The sequence below is a fragment of the Pinus tabuliformis genome, chromosome 1_2 (assembly GCF_031772625.1).
Source record: "Pinus tabuliformis cultivar Carrire ecotype Pingquan chromosome 1_2, CPIR1, whole genome shotgun sequence".
In the NCBI taxonomy this organism is placed as follows: Eukaryota; Viridiplantae; Streptophyta; class Pinopsida; order Pinales; family Pinaceae; genus Pinus; species Pinus tabuliformis.
The window spans coordinates 699,497,772-699,519,711 of record NC_142298.1 but is presented as its reverse complement, the minus strand read 5'-3'; positions in this window follow the sequence as shown (position 1 = coordinate 699,519,711).

Sequence of the window (21,940 nt, the reverse complement as noted above, 5' to 3'; positions counted from 1 at the left end):
ACTATTTTTCATATTATCTTGTGATTTCATTATGCTCATGTGTTCCTTTCAAGCCATGTACTATTACAGGCTTCCAAGGAGCACACTTCCTTTTCCCTTCATGTGTTGGAACCTTCATGCATTGCACTTGACTTTCTGCAGGGTCACACACTTACTCTCACCAAAGCTACCGAACTTCACTCTGCATGTTTTCTCAGTCAAGGCATAACAGTACCACCCACTGTTGGGACTACTACTCCAAATGGTGTGAGGTCTAGTTGGGACTTCATATCGGGGAGATCCCTTGAATGTTGGTGGGTCCAACACTGTCAACAACTTGTTTAAGCTTTCATAAAGGAAGTGCACTTTTTATTTAGGCAAGTGGTGGGGAACCCACTAAAGACATTTTTATAGGAAACCCTTTTTTACTAAGGTACGACGTCAAATATCTCTCCTTCTACACAAAATGGGGTATTCTTTATTTTTAACTACTTATCTGATTTGACCAAAATGTTAAAAACTCACTTATTTGTACTTAGTGGTAAGTGAATGTTATAGAATAAAAACATTGTGCCTACTTCAAAGGACATTCAAAATGGAATGCTCTACCTTGCATGAGTGATAATAAGTAAGATAAATTTGGAAAAAATATCCATTGATGATTTATCAAACATTTAATTAGTCTACCCTTTTCATAGAACTATTATAGCTTTGATATTACTTCAATTAGTTTTCTCACAATTTACAACAAATGAAACCCTTTACTTATCACAAAAAAGAGATTTTCTATAGAGAAATCTTCACTCTATATCACTTGAGCTTAAAAAGTTCATTGTCACCTAAAACATTTTGAAACACCAAGTGCATGGCTTGTGTCCCACGCTTTTCTCCTTAAAAAATGAGAAAAAGTAAGTGAATGTTATAGAATAAAAACATTGTGCCTACTTCAAAGGACATTCAAAATGGAATGTTCTACCTTGCATGAGTGATAATAAGTAAGATAAATTTGGAAAAAATATCCATTGATGATTTATCAAACATTTAATTAGTCTACCTTTTTCATAGAACTATTATAGCTTTGATATTACTTCAATTAGTTTTCTCACAATTTACAATAAATGAAACCATTTACTTATCACAAAAAAGAGATTTTATATAGAGAATTCTTCACTCTATATCACTTGAGCTTAAAAAGTTCATTGTCACCTAAAACATTTTGAAACACCAAGTGCACGGCTTGTGTCCCACGCTTTTTTCCTTAAAAAATGAGAAAGAGTCTATTTTATGAGCAAAATAGATTGTGGTTAGGAACATAACATTTTAATAAATTATAGTTTATAAATTTAAACTTTTTAATAAATAAAGTAATTTCTTTTTGTATATAATCTTTTTCATAAAAAATGGTTTTTTATTAATTATCATCTTACCTAAATTAATAAAATGGACTCCTTTTATCTTTATCCAATCATCTTTCTTTATATTAATTTTATTTTTAATCAAAATTTTATTTAATTAATTTTTTTAATGATATTTATATTTTATTATTTTGCCTTATAAAAATTTATTACAATATATTATATAATTATTTTCTTCTTTCCTATAAAAATGTATTCACTATGTCCATATTTTAAATTATGTGCATAATATACTTTAAAAACTTATTAATAATGCTCCATAAAAACCCATGATTAACCTCTAAATCCTCTAGGTCCTAATTAACCCTGTAAACATACATTAACCCCCTAACACCTTAACCTCATTCCCCTAAACCCTTAAACATTTAACCCCCAAGCCCTTAACCCCTAAACCCTTAAATAATAACCCCTTATCCCCAAGTCCATAAAGTAATTAACCCCTAACTTGACCTAACCCCTTAATCGACCCTAGCGAAAATAATCAATTAATATTTCTCCACATCAAGATGACAACATAGGTCAAACACCTCCCAAAATAATATAAAATACAATTACAATAGAAAGAGAATAAATTTTACAATACAAAGACATACAATTTAAAATACAATATACATATAAACATTTACAAAAACAACTACAATAAAAAGACATATAATGAATAACTTACTAATGGGTGATATTCATGTCCGCCTTCAGTGTGTCCATAGTCTCTATAATGCTTTCTAGTTGATTTTACTAGAATTCTCCTTAGCCTCAAGCCCTTGCAATTTCTACAAGGGCAATAACATCTTCGATCCTCATAAGCCCCCTATGTCGATCCAACGTATCCTTGGTCTCCTTGAAGAATGTTATGTGACATTTTTTTCACCAAACTTTTAGTGATGATTTTGTTCAAAAATTAACCTCAAAATAAGCCTACAACCTTTCATAACAATCACAACTAATATAGCCAGTGTGTCAAGGTTATGTATATATATATATATATATATATATATATTAATGTTATATTTATTATAATTAGTTAAACTCAACATAAAGCGGTCCCATATTAGACGTTGTCAATGGAAAAAAGCCATTAGCGGTGGAATTGAACGTTCTACAATGGTTAATTTCCATTTGTAAGATATTGGACAACACATTTTCATATTGGAAAAAAAGTCGGATATTTGATGATAAAATAACTCTCGTCATATATTCAACGACTGTTGGGATTATAACAAAGAATAAAAAAATACAAAATGCCAAATAGTCGACGGGAAAAGAACTTTAGTCGGATATTTGACAATTAAAGAACACTCGTCTAATATTCGACAATCGTCGAAATTTAAAAAAAAAAAACAAAACAAAACAAAAAATACATTTAACTTCCGACACTTTTTCTGATTTTGTCCATTTCGTCAAATTTCACCATCTGAATTTTCGCCCAAATGTAGTAGTGTTTCCCACAAGCAACCAAAGTGGCATGCACATTCAACCTCTTCATGCAAGGCTAATAACAACAAGGAACCTCATGAGGTTGAGTGTCACATGTAGCAAAATCATCGTCATCTTCAACCATGTCCTCATTATCTGGGCCACATTCTCCAATTGCTTTGTCCACTATGCTAGAAGAATAACCATACGGACATGATAAATATTTATTAAAGAGGATGATGTTACACATGGGACTTCTCCATCCTAATAAATATATTCATATATCACTTTACAACTCATAACTTTTCCCATTTGTGCAGTATATCATACATATACATGTAGTTTCACAAACAATGGTTGTGTGTGTGTGTATAGTCACCCAAATTATGGTGCCACACTCGACACCTACTGATCGAGTGCTCAAAATTCAGATTTTTTGGATCGATTGGAACCTAAACAATTGCGTAGTGCTTGTCATCTTGAATTTGACGCAACTCATTTCACACGAAACGAACTCCATATGCTCCCAGAAACATGTTTTGTTCGTTTTCCTATACAGGTGAATTTTCAAAAAAAAAATATGTAGGCAGCTAGTCAAAAGTTTGTATTGCTGACATGGTGCTAACTGGGCATGCCTACGTGGCAGGGTGATTGTACATATGACTGTTTACCTCCAACAAATTGGATGGTGCCAAGTGGCATGATTTCATTAGTGGAGTTTTGGACAATTTTGATTGGTTGGTTGGTGGCCAACCACAGGTTGCCACATGGCCCACTTAGGCACAGCCGTGTGGCAGTCTGAGGGCCACCAAAAATCAGTTTAAGGTCCAAGAAGTAGTGGGCGGGGATCAAACCCGCGACCTCCAAGTGACAAGTCCAAATCATTGCCAACATGCCATACATTATGTCTTAATATATATTGTGTTCTGCATATATTTAAAGTTGAGGAGGTGCACCATCTGAAAAAAGGGCCATCCCTTGGGCACGTGCCACCCAACAGGACCGTGGCGGAGTGGAGTGGGGGCCCAGCCGTTGGCCTTAGCCTCGGGCACATGACCCCCCTATGCGGCCCAAATTTTCGGAATTAAAGGCTTACTGGGCAAATTAACACGCCTACAATTTCACCCGGAAACCTGCAAATTTGGCGCCCATTTAGCACAATTCAAGGTGGATTTGGGGGAATTTGTAGAGTGAATAGTGAAAGAGCTAGGGGAGCTCATAACTTCTTCAATTTTTTACTAAATCAGGAGAAGAAAGAGGCTAGATAGACATTTTTGGGCATTCTGGAGCCATTGGAACAGGTTTCAGAGTTGTTTGAGCATTGTACATAGATGTATTCACACTTTTGAGCATAATAGAGGGGGCCAAGCCATTGGAAGGTAGACCAAGGAGACATATCCTAGGCGGGGTGAACTCCTTCATCGTGTGCTGTCGTGATACTATTTTGGTGATGTTCATGTATGTTATATGTTATTTTTTATTCATTTATTTATGTTAATTTGTACATTAAATTTACATAAAAACACTCAAATACTCATGTTAAAACTTGCAATTAACCTCATGAATCCTCAAGCACTTTTACATATTCTGAAGAGGAATTTAACACAACAAAACTAATTTTCCTATTCATATCAAGTTGGGTATCAAAGCACTTGGTTTTCTTTGTGCAAGGAGGATTTAACTGTTTGCAAGTGAATGTGATTCGTACAAGGTTGAAGCTTAAGAGTGGAGAAGGAAATCTGGTTGAAGGTCCTGAAGTTGGGTCAAGGAGAAGGGGTGCAAGATTGCCACAATCTCCACCACCAATTTTATCTCAAATTGCAGTTGAAGCTTTAGTAAGAATGTCACATGAAGGAGAGTCTGCAAATATGATAGAGTATGAGAAGGCTTTTAGGAAGGCTTTCTTTGACATGATAGAGATCATGAAAGTCCTCTATGAAGAGAGGAATACAAGTCTACAGGGTGAAAGCTCCAAGCCTCCAAAAGGAGAAGGTTCTTCGGGAGGGGGAGGTAATGGAAATGGAGGTAAACCTCCACCATCTCCACCATCATCTTCATCTTCATCTTCACCCTCTTCCACTAATACAACCCTTACTCATACTCATCAACATACCTCGAAAGGAATTGGTAAAACACCCATGTTAAAACTTGATGTTAAATTTTAACTACCCATGTATAATGGTGAAGTGAATGCAGAGAAGCTTGACAATTGGGTTCGTCAGTTGGAGGTCTATTGCATAATTCAAAACCTTCAAGATGATGATACAAAGATTCAGATAGCTTCCCTGAGGCTGGAGGGTGTAGCATTAATATGGAGGGAATACAAGACACAAGAATAGATTAAAAAACATGGTAAGATCTCAATGTCTTGGTCTAATTTCATTACTGCAATAAAAGACAGTTTTACCCTCTAGCATATATGCAGAAAGCCATCATGAATTGGTAGAACTTTAGACAACTTAAAGGTAAAAATGTGAAAGATTACAACCAAGAATTTAGAAGAAGATCTATAATGTTAGGTGTAGATTTGCAATCACAAGACATGTTGCTGAAGTATATAGGGGGTTTACACAATTACCTTAGGCATACTATCCTTATGTTTAATCCCAATAATCTAGATGAGTTCTGTGTGCAAGCCACTCGTCTTGAGGAAAGAGGGAAGAATACTTCAAAAGAGGGTAGTAAAAATCCATTTAAAGGTAAATTAAAGGAAAAGGGTTTCAAAAGGAAAGGAAAGAAAAATGCATCCATTAAGAAGGAAGGAGAGAAAATAACATGCAAACATTGTTCCAAAGAGGGTTGCAATGAATCTCATTGTTGGAAGCTTCATCCTAAGATGAAACCAAAGAAACTCAACAACAAGGGAAAATAAAAGACAGTTGCAACCACTCAACAGGATTTGGGATCTGATTCGGGTGATGAAACTAAAATTACAACCATGGGTATGAAAGGAAAAGAATCCATTGTTAGCACTAGTACTATAAATTTACACAATGAAACTCCAAATTAAAAGAAGAGGATAGAACTTTTCCACGTAAGGGCAATCTCAAAACGTAGCAAAATTGATACTCTTTTTTATAGTGGCTCTCAAGCCAATCTCATCTCTAAAAACGTTGTCAAAAGTTTAAACTTGGAAACCATTCCACATCATAAGGCATATCCATTAGGATGGGCGTGTGACAATGCACAATTGCAAGTAACTAGAAAGTGTAGACTGAAATTCGCCATTACTGCAAATTTCATAGATGAAGTGGAACTTGATGTTGTGCCATTAGACATATGTTGTACAGTTTTGGGCAGCCCGCATCTCTATGATAGAAAAGATATCTTCCATAGACATGAAAACAAATACCATTTTTTCAAAGATGGAGTAGAATACATTGTAAGAGCCCATAACAAGAAGCTAAATCTTTCACTTGTAGATGCAGGGCAGATGAAAAGACTAGTAAATTCTAGCAATAATTTTGTGCTTCTAATGATCAAACCCAAGAATGATATTGATAATGAAGCTTTTCAAGGTTGTGACTCAAGATTGAAATCTGAATTGGTTGATTTTGTTAACCAATATGATGATATGTTTCAAGAACCGAAATGATTGCCTCCCAAGAGAGGAATCCAACATGAAATACAGTTGCAGCAAGATTGTCCTCTTCCTAACATTGGCATGTACAGGATGTCAGTGATGGAAAGTGCAGAAATTAAAAAGAAAATTCAATAGTTGTTGGATAAAGGGATCATCAGGACAAGTTCTTCGCCATGTGGGTCACCTATTGTTTTGGTGCCAAAGAAGGATGAAACATGGTGCATGTGTGTGGACTTTCATGCATTGAACAAGATTACGATAAAGAACCGTTACCCACTGCCTAGAATAGATGATTTACTTGATCAATTGAAATATGCAAAGTATTTTACTAAGTTGGACTTAAGGAGTGGCTACCATCAAATTAGAATTATTGAAGGAGACATTTGGAAGACAGCATTCAAGACAAAACAAGGTTTGTTTGAATGGCTACTTATGCCTTTTTGTTTATGTAATGCTCCTGCTACCTTCATGCATGTGATGAATGATGTGTTGAGGCCATTTCTTGATGAGTTTTTTATAGTCTACTTAGATGACATCTTAATTTTCAGTAAATCTTGTGATGAACATGTCATGCATGTGAGAAAAGTAATCGATGTATTAAAGAAATAATAGTTGTATTTAAAGATGTCAAAGTGTGAGTTTGGAAAAACTTCTTTAGTTTACTTGGGTCATATTGTTGGAGGAGGTGAATTGAAAATAGATCCCTCCAAGGTTAATGTCATTTTGAATTGGCCAAGCCCCAAGACAGTTACTGAGGTAAGAAGTTTTTTTGGAGCAGTGCAATATTGGAGGAAATTCATTGCTAACTTTTCTTCTATAGCAGCTCCTTTGCATGCATTGACTAGTGTGAAAAAGGTTTTCAGTGGGGAGGCAAATAGCAAAAGGCCTTTGATGCATTGAAGGAAAAGATCAATTTAGCCCCATGAATTGCACTTCCAGAATTGAGACAATCATTTGAGATCAAGACTGATGTTAGTGACTACGCCATGGGTGCAGTCCTCATGCAACATGGTAAGCCTATCTGTTTTCATTCAGAAACTTTCAATGGTGTAGTGATTAATTATCCTACATATGACAAGGAATTGTATGTATTGGTGCAAAGTGTGAAAAAGTGGAATTTTTTACTTGGTGGGTATGGAAACAATCATTCACACTGATCATCATCCATTGCAATACTTGCAATCTCAATCTAAGTTGCAGCAATCAAGGCACTTCTGATGGATGGGTTTTCTTCAACAATTCCACTTGGTGGTAAGGTATAAGAAAGGTATCTACAATAGAGTTAATTCGTACAATTTCTGTTGATAATATTTCAAGAAACTAGGAATACCCAGATGGTTCTTTGGCGCTAATCGGCCGTTCCTGAGAGCGATTCGAGCTGCCTCGGCCCTTGCAGGCCGCCCCCTGCGCGATCTGCTCCCCCAGCGGATTGAGCAGGCCACTCTTCCGATTTTCGACCCCTTCTGCCGGTCAAAGCGACGCCTCTGCTAGTCCTGATAGCAGATCCGGATTGCAGGACCTGGAGAGCTCAATCCATGCGCGCCCCCAGCCCTGAGGGAGGATCCGATTGATCTTGTGGGTGTTTATGGAGATCTGGGCAGGATCTGACCTCAGCTAATCTTGAGATCATGGAGACTCTGGGCTCCCCCCAGGGTCCATCCGCTCCCTCTTCCCTCTCGCCTGCGGAGGCCTTCATGCAGATTCTGGCAGGGCTGCCTAAGAAGAAAGCCCCTGAAACTTTGAAATTTGTGAAAAGATTGGAGGATATCCCTGCGATTTCCCTTCCGCCTGAAACCCCGATACAAGTTGCTCTGTCGCTGTCCGATCGAGCCCTCGTTGGTCAGTTTACGGGGCTCTGGCCGTCCCCTAAAGCTACGGAGAGCTGGGTAACCAGAAACTGGGCGCCGTTGATCAGAGAAAGCGTCACCTCTTACTTCTTGGGGAGAGGATACTTCCTCTTCGAATTTACAGCAAAGGAGGACAAAGAACTGATCTTCCGAAACGGCCCCTATTTCATGGGTCCTCAGGGTCTGTATCTTAACAAATGGACCCCGGACTTCGATCCTGCAGTCGATGTCCCTAACGCAGTCCCTGTGTGGGTCAGACTCCCGCACCTCCTAGTTCATTGTTGGAATTGGGACTCTCTGCGGCATATTGGAAACGCTCTGGGGAAATTCATTGATCAAGCAAACAACAAGGATCAATATGACTGCGCCCGGATATGCGTAGAAGTAGACCTGGAGGTAGGGCTCCCTGAAGCCATCACGATAAAGGTTGGAAGCTGGATGCATCTGCAGAAGCTGGATTATGAGCAGTTGCCCTTCAAATGCTGGAAATGCCATGAGTATGGACATTTCGCCAGAGGCTGCCCATCCAACACCGAGGCCGCATAGGGAAAAGATGATGGATGGAACCAAATCAAGCGCCACAAACCCAGGAAGACGGGAGGACCTAGTAGCAAAGGACAACCATCTGCTCAAAATACTTCACCTCCCTCAGGGAATCGATTTGATCCGCTCATCTCTCAACAAGAGAAAACTCAGGATGCTGAGATCCAAAAGGAGACCGAGCCTACAGGGGAGACTGGGAAACAAAACCCCGATTCTTCAAGCAAAGGTTCTCCTCCAGCCTCCAACAAAGACACAAATGAGGAAACCCCTAAAAGCAAGAAAGATGAAGACAATGAAGAAGAGCAGATCACAGATGATTCAGAAGAGGAAGGAGAAATAGGTGAGTCTCAAGCCTCGGTCAGAAGATCCACGAGAGGCCGGAAAACGGATAGAGAAAAAAGAGAGGAGGAAACGTATAAAGAAAAACTACAAGGCAGCCAGCCCACTCTGGAAAAATTGCTAGCCTCCAAACCCAGAATGCCGAAAAGCCAGCCCCATGGCTCCAAGGGAGCCCACCAAAAACACAAATAATGAAGATCATCTCCTGGAACTGCAGAGGTATGGGGAGCAAGGTCAAGGAAGAAGCCATGCGCAGTCTGATAAGAACAGAGACCCCAAACATACTTCTCATCCAGGAGACGAAGCTGGAAGACTCTGTCTTCTGGCAAACTAGCAAGAAAATATGGTTCAAAAGTGAAGCAAGAGCAATCTCCGCAAGGGGAGCCTCGGGAGGCATTGGTACTCTTTGGATTGAAAACAAATATGCAGTCATCACTGAAGCCAGCAACACTCATTGGTTGCTGTTGAAAATCCAGGATCTGAACACTAAAGAAACTCACTGCATCTTCAATGTCTACTCCCCAGTCAATGCTGGGGAAAAAAAGCATGCTGGGATTCGATAAGAGTTCAAGAAGACCTCATGAATCTAGAGAATATCATCATTGCCGGAGACCTCAATCTTACACTCAGTTCGTCTGAAAAAAGAGGTGGTAGCGCTATTCGTGATCCAGCAAGAGAATGGGTGGAGGACCTCATGCAAGACTGGGACCTGATTGACATCAAACCCTCCTCCGGTAAGTACTCTTGGACCAACAAAAGAATAGGTTCGGGGCATATAGCAGCTAGATTAGACAGATTCTTCATGCAAAGCTCTTATTTATTGTTGGGAGTAGAACCAAGAATGTGCATTCTCCCCAACAGTGTCTCGGATCATAAACCCATAAAGCTAGAATTACTTCCTCACCTTGACCTGGGTCCTATCCCCTTCAGATTCAGCCCAAACTGGATCAAGGAACTAGACTTTATGCAGCTTGTCAAGGATTGTTGGAATCAATCTATTACAGGATCCCCCTTCTTCATATGGGAAGAAAAGCTCAGAAGGGTAAAAAGAGCTCTAAAACATTGGGCCAAAACTCTACCCAAACCGGATACAGAAAGAAAAAATATCAAAGTAGCCCTTGCCAAACATCAAACTCATATGGAAGATTCTCCAATCACCAAAGATCTACTTGACCAAGAAGCCCAACTCCAACAGCACTATAATAAAGCCTGCCTTGCAGAAGAGGAATACTGGCGATTAAAATCTAGAAGCCTCTGGCTAAAATCAGGGGACAGAAATACAACTTTTTTCCATAAGCAAGCGCAGAGTAGAAAATGTTATAACACCATTTCCGAGATCAAGGTGGACAGCGAAACATTCAAGGAGTTTACAGACATAAAGAAGGCAGCCCACGCCCACTTCCTAAAGTTATATAGTGAAGAAAAGGTACAGCACCATGCTTCAAATCTATTAGAAACGATCCCAGCCAAAATTTCTCCAGGTATGAATGAAACCTTGGAGGCCAAAATAACCAAAGATGAAGTCAGAAAAGCATTAAATGACATGGATCCGGACAAGGCCCCTGGGCCGGATGGATTCACTGCCAGATTTCTTCAATCATGCTGGCCCATTATTGAAAAAGACCTGATTAAAATGATCCGAAAGTCTCAGAACTCCCAAAAAATAGGTGGGAGCACAAACTCTGCCTTCTTAGCCCTCATTCCAAAGGAAAAAGGGGCCAGCAACTTCAGCAGATTTCGGCCGATCTCCCTATGCAACATTGGGTATAAACTAATCACAAAAGTCATAGCAAATCGTTTGAAGCATATACTCCCTAAAATAATCCCGGAGAATCAAGGCGGCTTCATACAAGGGAGGCAAATAGTGGACAACTTCACCCTTGTCCAAGAGGCAATCCACTCAAGTCTCCACCGTAAAGAGCAAGGTATGATAATTAAACTTGATCTAGCAAATGCATTTGATCGTGTAAATCACAGTTTTTTGCTAGAAGTTATGAACAGGTTTGGGTTTTGGATCAAACTTCATTAGCTGGATCCGGGCCTGCGTTTCGGAACCATGGATTGCTCCTCTTGTGAATGGAAGAGCCACGAACTTCTTTAAAGCTTCAAGAGGACTCAGGCAGGGGTGCCCTCTCTCTCCTCTGCTTTTTGTCATTCAAGCATCAGCTCTCAGTTTCCTCCTGGAAAAAAAAATGCAAGAACAAGAATTAATGGGACTGCGTATAGCAAGAGGAGTCAAGAACATCAATCACGCTTTGTTCGCGAACGACACCTTGCTCCTAGGCGCTGCCTCCCTCTCCACTGCCTCCAAATTCAAAGATGTCCTGGATGAACTCAGCATGGCCTCTGGTAGCGTTATCAATAAGAACAAGTCCCACATCTACAGTTGGAATACCCCGCCCAGACTTCTCACTGATATCTCCAGGTGCCTTGGAATCGCAGCCTCCGCTTCATGGACCTCCTTCAAATACCTGGGCCTCCCGGTTGTACACAAAAGAATCTCCAGCAAAGATTGGCTTCCCCAGCTCGAAAAATTTCAAGCAAAAATTCAGGCCTGGGGCTTTACCTGGCTCAACTATGCTGGTAAGTCCGTTCTCATCAAATCAGTGCTCACTAGTCTCCCTATTTTTCAATTTGCAGGAATGCTTGCTCCTTCAATCATCCTAAAAAAAATGGACGAGCATATTCGGAGATTTTTCTGGAAAGGTGGAAAGCAGAATGAAAGAAAAATCCCCCTCATCAGCTGGGAAGCTATTTCTAAGCCTCTGTGGGAGGGAGGTCTTAATTTTAAAAATCTGGGCCATATGAATGTAGCAATGGCGGCAAAGGTCATCTGGAGAGTTGTCGCGCCCAATCCTGGTTGGGCTCAGACAGCTCTCAGGAAAAAATATCTCCGAGGCCCTCGCTCCAGCTGCTTAGACCATGTTATTCGACTGCCAAACTCGCCTTTTCTAAAACTCTATGATAAGGCCGCCTCTCTGATAAAAAATTATTGTTATAGAATTCCAGGTAACGGCAAGAAAACAAAAATTTGGTCTGACAGAATCCTATCCTCTGTCCCGATCAGCGACAGAGCGCATTTGGGCGAGCTCCGGGAGTGGATGGAAAGAAATAACTTAAACACGCTCTGGGATATCTCCGCTTGGAAAGGTAGTGAGTGGACTGGCTGGAAGTCTGTCGATTTGCCAGATCGCCTGGCCGCTGACTGGGCCACACTGATCGATCTTCTTCACGGCCTTGCGCCCTTGAACAAGTATACACATGACACTATCGGCTGGGGAAATAAATCCAAAGGGTACACGGTGGCTGAAGGCTACGTTAAACACAGAGAGAGGCCGCACGTCCCCATCAACCCAGCTCCATGGCAAGCGATCTGGCGAATTCAGGCGTGGCCCAAAATAGACATGTTTGCGTGGATGCTGTGCCATGGCAGAATCCTTACCTTTGACCGTTTGCAGAAGCTGGGATTCAACGGTCCCTCCATATGTCACCTATGTAGCAATAGTGAAGAAACAGCTGCGCACATCTTCCTGGAGTGCAGATTTGCTAAACAGATTTGGTGCGCTCTGTTATATGTCTTGGACCCCTCCTTTCATCTACCGAATACAATGGCTGACCTCTTCGCTAGCTGGACTTCAAATTACCCAGGGCCTTCTCCTCAGAATCAGGTAATCAAATCAGCCTGGGCCATCCTCCCAAAGGTCATTTGCTGGCAGTTGTGGCTGGAACGCAACAGAAGAACCTTCAAAAATGACAGGCAGCACCAAAAAATTATTGAAGTAAAGATCAAGTGCCAATTAAAGGAATGTCTGTCCCAAATCAAAGATGATGCAAATCTCACCCATCAAGACAATGTTTGGGGCGCCTTCCTGGGATTACATTTCCTCCCAGCAATCAGAAAAGCACCTCCTCTCAAAGAATGGCAAATCAGGAAAACAGAAGCTGACTTCCAAGACTGGATTAAAACTCAATCAAGCTACTTCCTTTTCTTCGATGGAGCAGCTAAGGGCAACCCGGGCAGAGCAGGTGCTGGAGGGGTCATCCTAAATCCAACAGGAACAAAAATCCGCTCATATGCTTGGGGGCTTGGACATATGACCAGCACACAAGCTGAGGCCTTGGCCCTTTTGCAAGGCCTCAAGACCCTAAAAGAGCTGAAAATAAGAGAAGCAACGGTTATAGGAGATTCTCAAATCATAATAGGTGCTATGATCTCTAACTCCCCTGTAGTAGACCTCAATCTAGCCAGAATGATCTTCAGAATCAAGGCCCTTGAAAGTGACTTCCAGAAGCTGAGCTACTATCATATCTTGAGAGCCCACAATAAAGAAGCTGACAGCGAAGCAAACAAAGCAGCTCTTCTATCTGCCGGGGTCAAGATGAAAGAAGGAAAAGAGTCATGGGAAGCTATTCCTTAATTTGCAGTCCACCATGTTTTACTGCTTGATTCAAAAAAAATTTGTATGTATATCCAAGTGGGGGAAAATAGAGAATATAGAATCTAAAGATCTAGATGCTAAGGGGAAAATCACAAGTAACATCAACAGCCACACTTTCATAAGTGAAACTTCTCAGGATCTAGGCATCCTTATTGTACTCAGAAATTTGGCATTCAAGCCAGGAGGAATATAATCACAATATAACCGTTTCTGTCAAAAAAAAAAAAGAAAGGTATCTACAATAAATTTGTTGATATGCTTTCTAGGCCTATTATTAGTGCATCTACTTTACTCAAGCATAATTTTGTTTTTCATGAAAGTTATATTGAGCAGTATGCATTAGACAATGACTTTTAGGATGTTTATGCAAGCTTGAGTCAGGGTAACCAAGTAGAGGAATTGGATTATCATTTGCATGATAACTTGTTGTATCATCTAGGTAAACTTTGTATTCCACAAGGAGAAAGAGTCAGCATCATAAGAGAGGCACATACTTCTCTTATTGCTGGTCATTTCGGTGTAAGTAAGACGGTTGCACGTCTACAGAGGTATTATTATTGGCCTCGTATGCTTGAAAGTGTGTCACATTTTATTAAAGGATGTTCATTATGTGCAGTCAGTAAGAAAGCTAGAAATAGGAAGGTAGGATTCTACACACCACTTCTAGTACCTTCACGACCATGGGAGAGTGTTTATATGGATTTTGTAGGATGTCTTCCATTGTCAAAAAGAGGTCATGATTATCTTTATGTAGTTGTGGATAGGTTTAGCAAAATGTGTATTTTGATGCCATGTAAAAAGAAAATTACAGCTTAAAAATCCGCTCAGTTATTCTATCAGAATGTATGGGTGCATTTTGGGTTGCCCACATCCATTGTTAGTGATCGAGATTCTCACTTTATTGGGAAATTTTGGTCAAGTTTGTGGGGATTCATGGACACCAAATTGAAAAACAGTACAACATTTCATCCACAAACAGATGGTCAAATAGAGGCGGTGAACAGAACTGTGTTACATCTTCTTCATGGGTATTGCAGCAAGCATCCTAAGTTGTGTCATGAACAATTTCACTACATTCAGCATGCTTACAACTGGGCCAAGCACTCTTCAACTCAAACATCACCATTTGAAGCATGTTTGGGATACTTGCCTAAATCTCCTTTGGATTTCATTTTTGGAAAGGATGTTGCTATTGATGGTCATAGTGACATAGACACATCAAGAAGGTTCATTGAACAAATCCAATTGGTACACCAAAGGGTTAAAGAATAGCTGGAAAGGATCCAAGGCAAGTATAAGTCAAGGCACGACAAGCATCAAGTAGATCACAAGTTCCAAGTAGGTGATGAAGTTTGGATTCACATTAGCAAAGCTAGGATCTAAGGAGAAGGTAAAAAGTTGAAACCAATTAGATATGGTCCATTCAGAATTCTAGAAAAGATTGGTGACAAAGCCTTCAAGTTGGATTTTCCTTCATATATGCAAATTTATGTTGTTGTTAATGTGGAAAATTTAAGGTTGTATGATCCTCCTTTGATTGAATATCAAGAAGATAATGTTCAAATTCCTTCCATTGAAGATTTTTCTCTTGAATACCTTGATGAACTACAACAAGATACCATTCTTGACAGAATAACAAGGTCTTCAAAATGAGGGAATGTGGATTACCTTCGTGTGGGGCTCAAAGGAACAAATTCTTCCAAAGCCAAATGGATCGAGATTGGAAAGGTGAGGGAACTCTACCCTCACCTGCTGAACAACTGAAAGTGACCTTTTGGGGTCCAAAAGCTTCCAGTGGGGAGGAATGATTAGGTGCTCAAATTTCAAAGTTTTTGGATTGGTGTGGAACCTGAACAATCTTGTAGTGCTTGTCATCCTGAATCTAGTGCAACTCGTTTCACACAAAACAGACTCTGTATGCTCCTAGAAACATGTTATGTTCGTTTTGCTAAACAGATGAATTTTTAAAAAAATATGCAAGCAGCACAGTCAGCAGTCCATACAGTTGATGTGGCACTGATTGGGAATGCCTAGGTGGTAGGGTGACTATGCATGTGATTGTTTAACTCCGATGAATTGGATGGTGCCAAGTGGCACACTTTCATTGGTGGAGTTTTGGAGGATTTTGATTGGTTGGTTGGTAGCCAACCATAGGGTTCCACGTGGCCCAGCCAGGGGATGCCATGTGGCAACCTGAGGGCCACCAAAATGTAGAAATTTTGAATAATTTAACACATATTCAATGGAGATTATCTTGATCATGTACTATTGCGGAAAACATACACAATACATAAGCTCCTCTATGTTGATCATCAATATAGCAACATCAATAACAATAAAACATCAAGAGCATTCACACATTAACACAGTATGTATCCCGGGGAAAGCATCTCGCTAAAAACCCCAACTATCTGTATATTAATGATTGAGTCATGTAACATTACACAGCATAATACTTCTCACAAGTATCTCCACCTCTGTTACACACAATACAGCTCAGATCTGATCTCCAAATCTCTTCCACTGCTTGCCTGCCTCCACTGCTCAATACCTGCTCAAGAGCTGATGAGAATGGCTCACCAAACTCGTTTTTCACCTGCAAAATAGTCACTCACACTTTGTTGGACATAAGCACAAGCTATAATGTGGGCAAATACGTGGGCAAACTCATTGGAATACTCAATCCCTTGATTGTGCAAGATCTGGTGCACAACTATAGTCACAACTGATAGCAATCTGATTCTCTACCACCTGTCCCTGTTGAACTGAACATGCACTGACATGCAACTGAGTTAATTGATGTATTCATTAGTTGTATTATGAGTTAATAACTTGTGAATTAATTAATAACTAATTCACCCAACTCATCTCTAGTCTATTTGCCAGTTAGACTAATTACAACTAGTTTAATTAAGTCAAACTGAACACAACTCCATCAACTCCATAATCAACTCCACCAAACTCAACTGATTGAGTTCTAACTGAAGTCATGCATGCAACAACTCAACTGACTCATAAGAAAAGTGTATTTCCTTCTGCCAGCTGCATGTGCCACCTCTGTAGCTCAAACTGAAGTGCTCCAAGAGAATAAGATTAAGTTTATAGTCCAAATATTATTGTGAGATAATAATATTTGACTTTTCTATTTTTGACAGCCAGTCTAAAAATAGACTTTGATCACTCACACTTTCATCAAAAATAGAAGTCCATCTATTTTTTTCCAACTTGATCAATCATCCATAAACAGCAACCTGCAATCCATAGACATGATCCATATGTCTAAAAATAGACATAGTCTAAAAATAGACTTGCGCCAAAAATAGCCTGCGGGCCCACTTAGTGAAGGCGACTCTTTTCACTAAGCTCCATCATCTTGTTGCAATCTCAACACTCCCTCTCGACAAGATATGGATTATCAACAACCCCTATCCTGCCTCGGTGGTACTCGAATTTGCTCCTGGTGAGAGCCTTCGTCAGAATATCAGCATCCTGATCCTCCGTTGGAATGTACGAAAGTAACATGATCCTCCGCTGCACACAATCTCTGATATGATGGTACCTGATGTCATCCATTGAGCTCCCTGCCCAATTTGCATCCTCCTGTCTGTACCAAGATCCATATCCCAATGTGCCTCTCAAGTAGCGCAATACATGCTTGCCCGCCTTCCAGAAGAGCTTGGTAGGCTTAACCATAGCTTGTGAAAGCTAGTTAACTGCATAGCATATATCAGGTCGTGTATTGACCAAATACATCAGCGACCCCACCAACTGTCGATAAACAGTGGCATCCACTTCTTCTCCCGAAGTGGCATCCTCCTTCCTCCAACCTCCAGGAAGAGGAGTATCAACAGGCTTGCAGCCATGCATGTTGAACTTCTCCAGTATCTCCCGAGCATACTTGCCCTGAGAAACAAACAGTCCACCACTGTGCTGCCATATTTCCAATCCCAGGAAATAGTGAAGGAGGCCCAAATCCTTCATCTCAAACTCTGTAGCAAGATCCTTCTTGCATGACAGTATCAACAGCTCATCACCCGTTAGAATCAAATCATCAACATACAGTACAATGATAAGCAACTTACCCTCCACCACAATCTGGTATAGGTTCGGATCCGCCTCGCTCTTGGAGAATCCAAGTCCTGTGAAATAGCTGTCTATCCGTGTGTACGAAGCACGTGGTGCTTGCTTCAACCCATACAGCGCTCTCTTGAGCCTGCACACATGCGACTCGCTACTGAAGACTTCAAAGCCTTCGGGTTGCTCAATGTACACCTCCTCCTCAATGACTCCGTTAAGGAACGCAGTCTTCACATCCATCTGATGAATGTGCCATCCCATCTGCGCTGAGAGAGCAAGAATCGTCTGTATGGAAGAATACCTTGCGACAGGTGCAAAGGTCTCCTCATAATCGATCCCCTCAATCTGTGAAAATCCTCGGGCAACAAATCTTGCCTTGTACTTCTCCACACTCCCGTCAGCTGCCTGCTTAACTTTGTAGATCCATCTTGAACCCACCACTGATTTCCCTTCCGGTCTAGGAACAATCTCCCATGCACTGTTTCTAACAATAGAATCATACTCTTCACCATGGCGTCTACCCATGCAGGATCCTCCACAGCTTCCTCGAAAGAGGATGGCTCAGTCACAACACACTTGCTCATAAGAGCCATGTATCCAGTGTACCGACCAGGTGACTGTCTCTGCCTGCGTTGGGTTGTAGGTGATCCTACAACTTTCTCTGCATCTTGAGCCAGTCGCTCAGCTTCTGTCAAGCGCTTTTGCCCTCTGATGGTTGGCGCTACATGAGTGGTCTCTTCCACTCCATGAACCTCGTCTTGTGGCTGATCCATGTCCTGAAGCTCATCCTTAGGAACTAATAGCTCCTCATCTGCATGCAAGTGTAGCTCCCTCTCAAGTGAACACTTCATGGCTTTCTCCTCCTGAAATTTTATATCCCGTCGCACAACAGTTTTACCACTGTCTGGCAAATACACACGATAGTTGTGGGGCGTATCAGTGTACCCCACAAATATCCCAACCTCTGCGGTCGGCTCCAACTTCTTCCTGGCATCCTTCGTCACATGCATGTAAACGTTAGCACCAAAAATCATCAAATGATAAAGATCAGGCTTCTTACCAGAATAAGTCTCCTCAGGTGTACTCATGCCAAGTATCCTATGAGGACAACGGTTCTGCACATAAACTGTTGTATTGCATGCTTCCACCCACAAGTGAAGGGGTAGGCCCTGATCATGCAACATTTCCCGTGCAGCACCCACAATCGTTCTGTTCTTCCGCTTAGCTACCCCGTTCTGCTGTGGGTTATGGGGAGCTATGAGCTCTCTACGAATCCCTTCTGTCTTGCAGAAATCCTTGAACTCGTCCAAGATGTATTCACCACCATTATCGCTCCTACTAGCCTTCACCTTCTTCCCTGACTCCTTCTCGACCAGTGCTTTGAATTCACAGAACTTTGAATATGTCTCGCTCTTCTTCTGCATGAAGAAGATCCAGCACTTACGAGAGAAATCATCAACAAAAATCACATAATACCTGTGTTTTGCTGTCGAAGCAACTGAGAAAGGTCCACACACGTCTGTTTGAATTCTCTCAAGGATCGTCGTGGCGCAACTATCCTTCTCGTGAAAGGTGGCTTTCACAAACTTCCCCAAAGTACACCCCTTACACTGATCTGTCTGCGCAAGTGTGCCTTTAGGAAGCCCTGTAGTGATCTGCTGCAGTATCTTCAAGGCTCCATGGTGAAGGTGACCCAATCTCCTGTGCCACAACTCGCCATCATCCCGGCTCACCAATCCTTCTGCCTTGCATGCCATTGATGCGCATCCATCTACATGCAACTGATAAAGGTTCCTCACTCGAACCCCTATCATCCGGGTCTCACCAGTTGTCTTGCTGCGCAGGAAGGCCTTTCCCTCGCTGAAAACAACATCATACCCCTTGTCTTCTAACATCGCCACTGAGATGAGATTCTTCTTCAATCCTGGAACATGCATGACTTCCTTCAATACAAAGGGTTTACCAGACTCCCTCTCAAAGGAAATGGTACCGATACCGGTCGCACTGTATCTACCATCATCGCCCATCTCGATGTGCACTCCAAGATCTTTGTCCTCCAGATTAGAGAACAAATCTCTATCTCCCGTCATGTGAAAAGACGCACCATTGTCCAAGAACCACACTGATCCCATCACACTTGAAACCAAGCATGCAATCAATGAAAAATCAAGCTCAAACTGAGAAGCTAAGGCCTCTCCCCCTGCAGATCCAGCAGCTTGCTTGTTCTTCTTCTTCTGCGGACAATTTGTGGCATAGTGTCTGTGCTGGTGACAGTGAAAACACTTCACCTTGGACATATCCTGCTTCTTGCCTTTCGCACCAGACTGAGAAGCTTTCTTGCTCTTCCCTTTCTTTGCTTTGGTAGCCAAAGCACAATTTTCTTCATCAGCTCCCTTTGACGAAGATCCGTCCCTGGTACTCCGCCTGATCTCCTCCTGCACAAGATCTAACCATAGTCTTTCCCATCCTGGCAACTTCTCCCGACCATTGACAAAGTCCTGATAGGAATGCCAACTCTTCGGAAGACCAAGGAGAGCCAAGCTCACCAAGTCCTCATCATCGACAGTAACCCCCACACTTCCCAGCTCATCTCGACACTGAGTGAACTTCGTGAGATACTTGGGAATACTGTCACCCTTCTCGCATTTGATGTTTTTGAGTTTATCTTTGAGCGCCAGCTTCCTCTAATCGCTCTTGCTTTGGAATAATTCTGTTAATGATTTCCACATCAAATATGGAGTAGCCTTTCAATGGAGGCTGGACACAATGTGATCCTTCACGCCCTCCAACAGAATCCTTCGACATTTTGCGGTCTTCTTTTGCCAAACTTCCGCCTCAGCAGCATCAGTAGGCTTTGGGATATCCGTATCTATGAACTCCTTCAGCCCGTTATCATCTAATACTGCCTCCATCCTGTCCTTCCATGCAATATAGTTTGAGCTGCCCTCAAGAGCATACTCCAATCGCAATCCGCTGAAAGACATTGCTGCGTTGTCACCAAGAAAACACTGCTGCAAATTCGAATTCCACCAGCAACCAACTCAACTGCTTCCGATCTAGAATTCGTGAGAACAAAATATTTCTCGCACAGAGATTGACTGTATGGGCTTTTACCGAATATCTCACCTTCCAAAGGAAGGATGAATCCAGAGGCTACCTGGCCTGATTACAGACTCTGCCTGAAGAAATAGAATGTGAACACTTCCTGAATAGTAGATCTGATGATCAACAGCTCTGATACCATGTAGAAATTTTGAATAATTTAACACATATTCAATGGAGATTATCCTGATCATGTACTATTGCGGAAAACATACACAATACATAAGCTCCTCTACGTTGATCATCAATATAGCAGCATCAATAACAATAAAACATCAAGAGCATTCACACATTAACACAGTATGTATCCTGGGGAAAGCATCTCGCTAAAAACCCCAACTATCTGTATATTAATGATTGAGTCATGTAACATTACACAGCATAATACTTCTCACAAGTATCTCCACCTCTGTTACACACAATACAGCTCAGATCTGATCTCCAAATCTCTTCCACTGCTTGCCTGCCTCCACTGCTCAATACCTGCTCAAGAACTGATGAGAATGGCTCACCAAACTCATTTTTCACCTGCAAAATAGTCACTCACACTTTGTTGGACGTGAGCACAAGCTATAATGTGGGCAAATATGTGGGCAAACTCATTGGCATACTCAATCCCTTGATTGTGCAAGATCTGGTGCACAACTATAGTCACAACTGATAGCAATCTGATTCTCTACCACCTGTCCCTGTTGAACTGAACATGCACTGACATGCAACTGAGTTAATTGATGTATTCATTAGTTTTATTATGAGTTAATAACTTGTGAATTAATTAATAACTAATTCACCCAACTCATCTCTAGTCTATTTGCCAGTTAGACTAATTACAACTAGTTTAATTAAGTCAAACTGAACACAACTCCATCAACTCCACATTCAACTCCACCAAACTCAACTGATTGAGTTCTAACTGAAGTCATGCATGCAACAACTCAACTGACTCATAAGAAAAGCGTATTTCCTTCTACCAGCTGCATGTGCCACCTCTGTAGCTCAAACTGAAGTGCTCCAAGAGAATAAGATTAAGTTTATAGTCCAAATATTATTGTGAGATAATAATATTTGACTTTTCTATTTTTGACAGCCAGTCTAAAAATAGACTTTGATCACTCACACTTTCATCAAAAATAGAAGTCCATCTATTTTTTTCCAACTTGATCAATCATCCATAAACAGCAACCTGCAATCCATAGACATGAT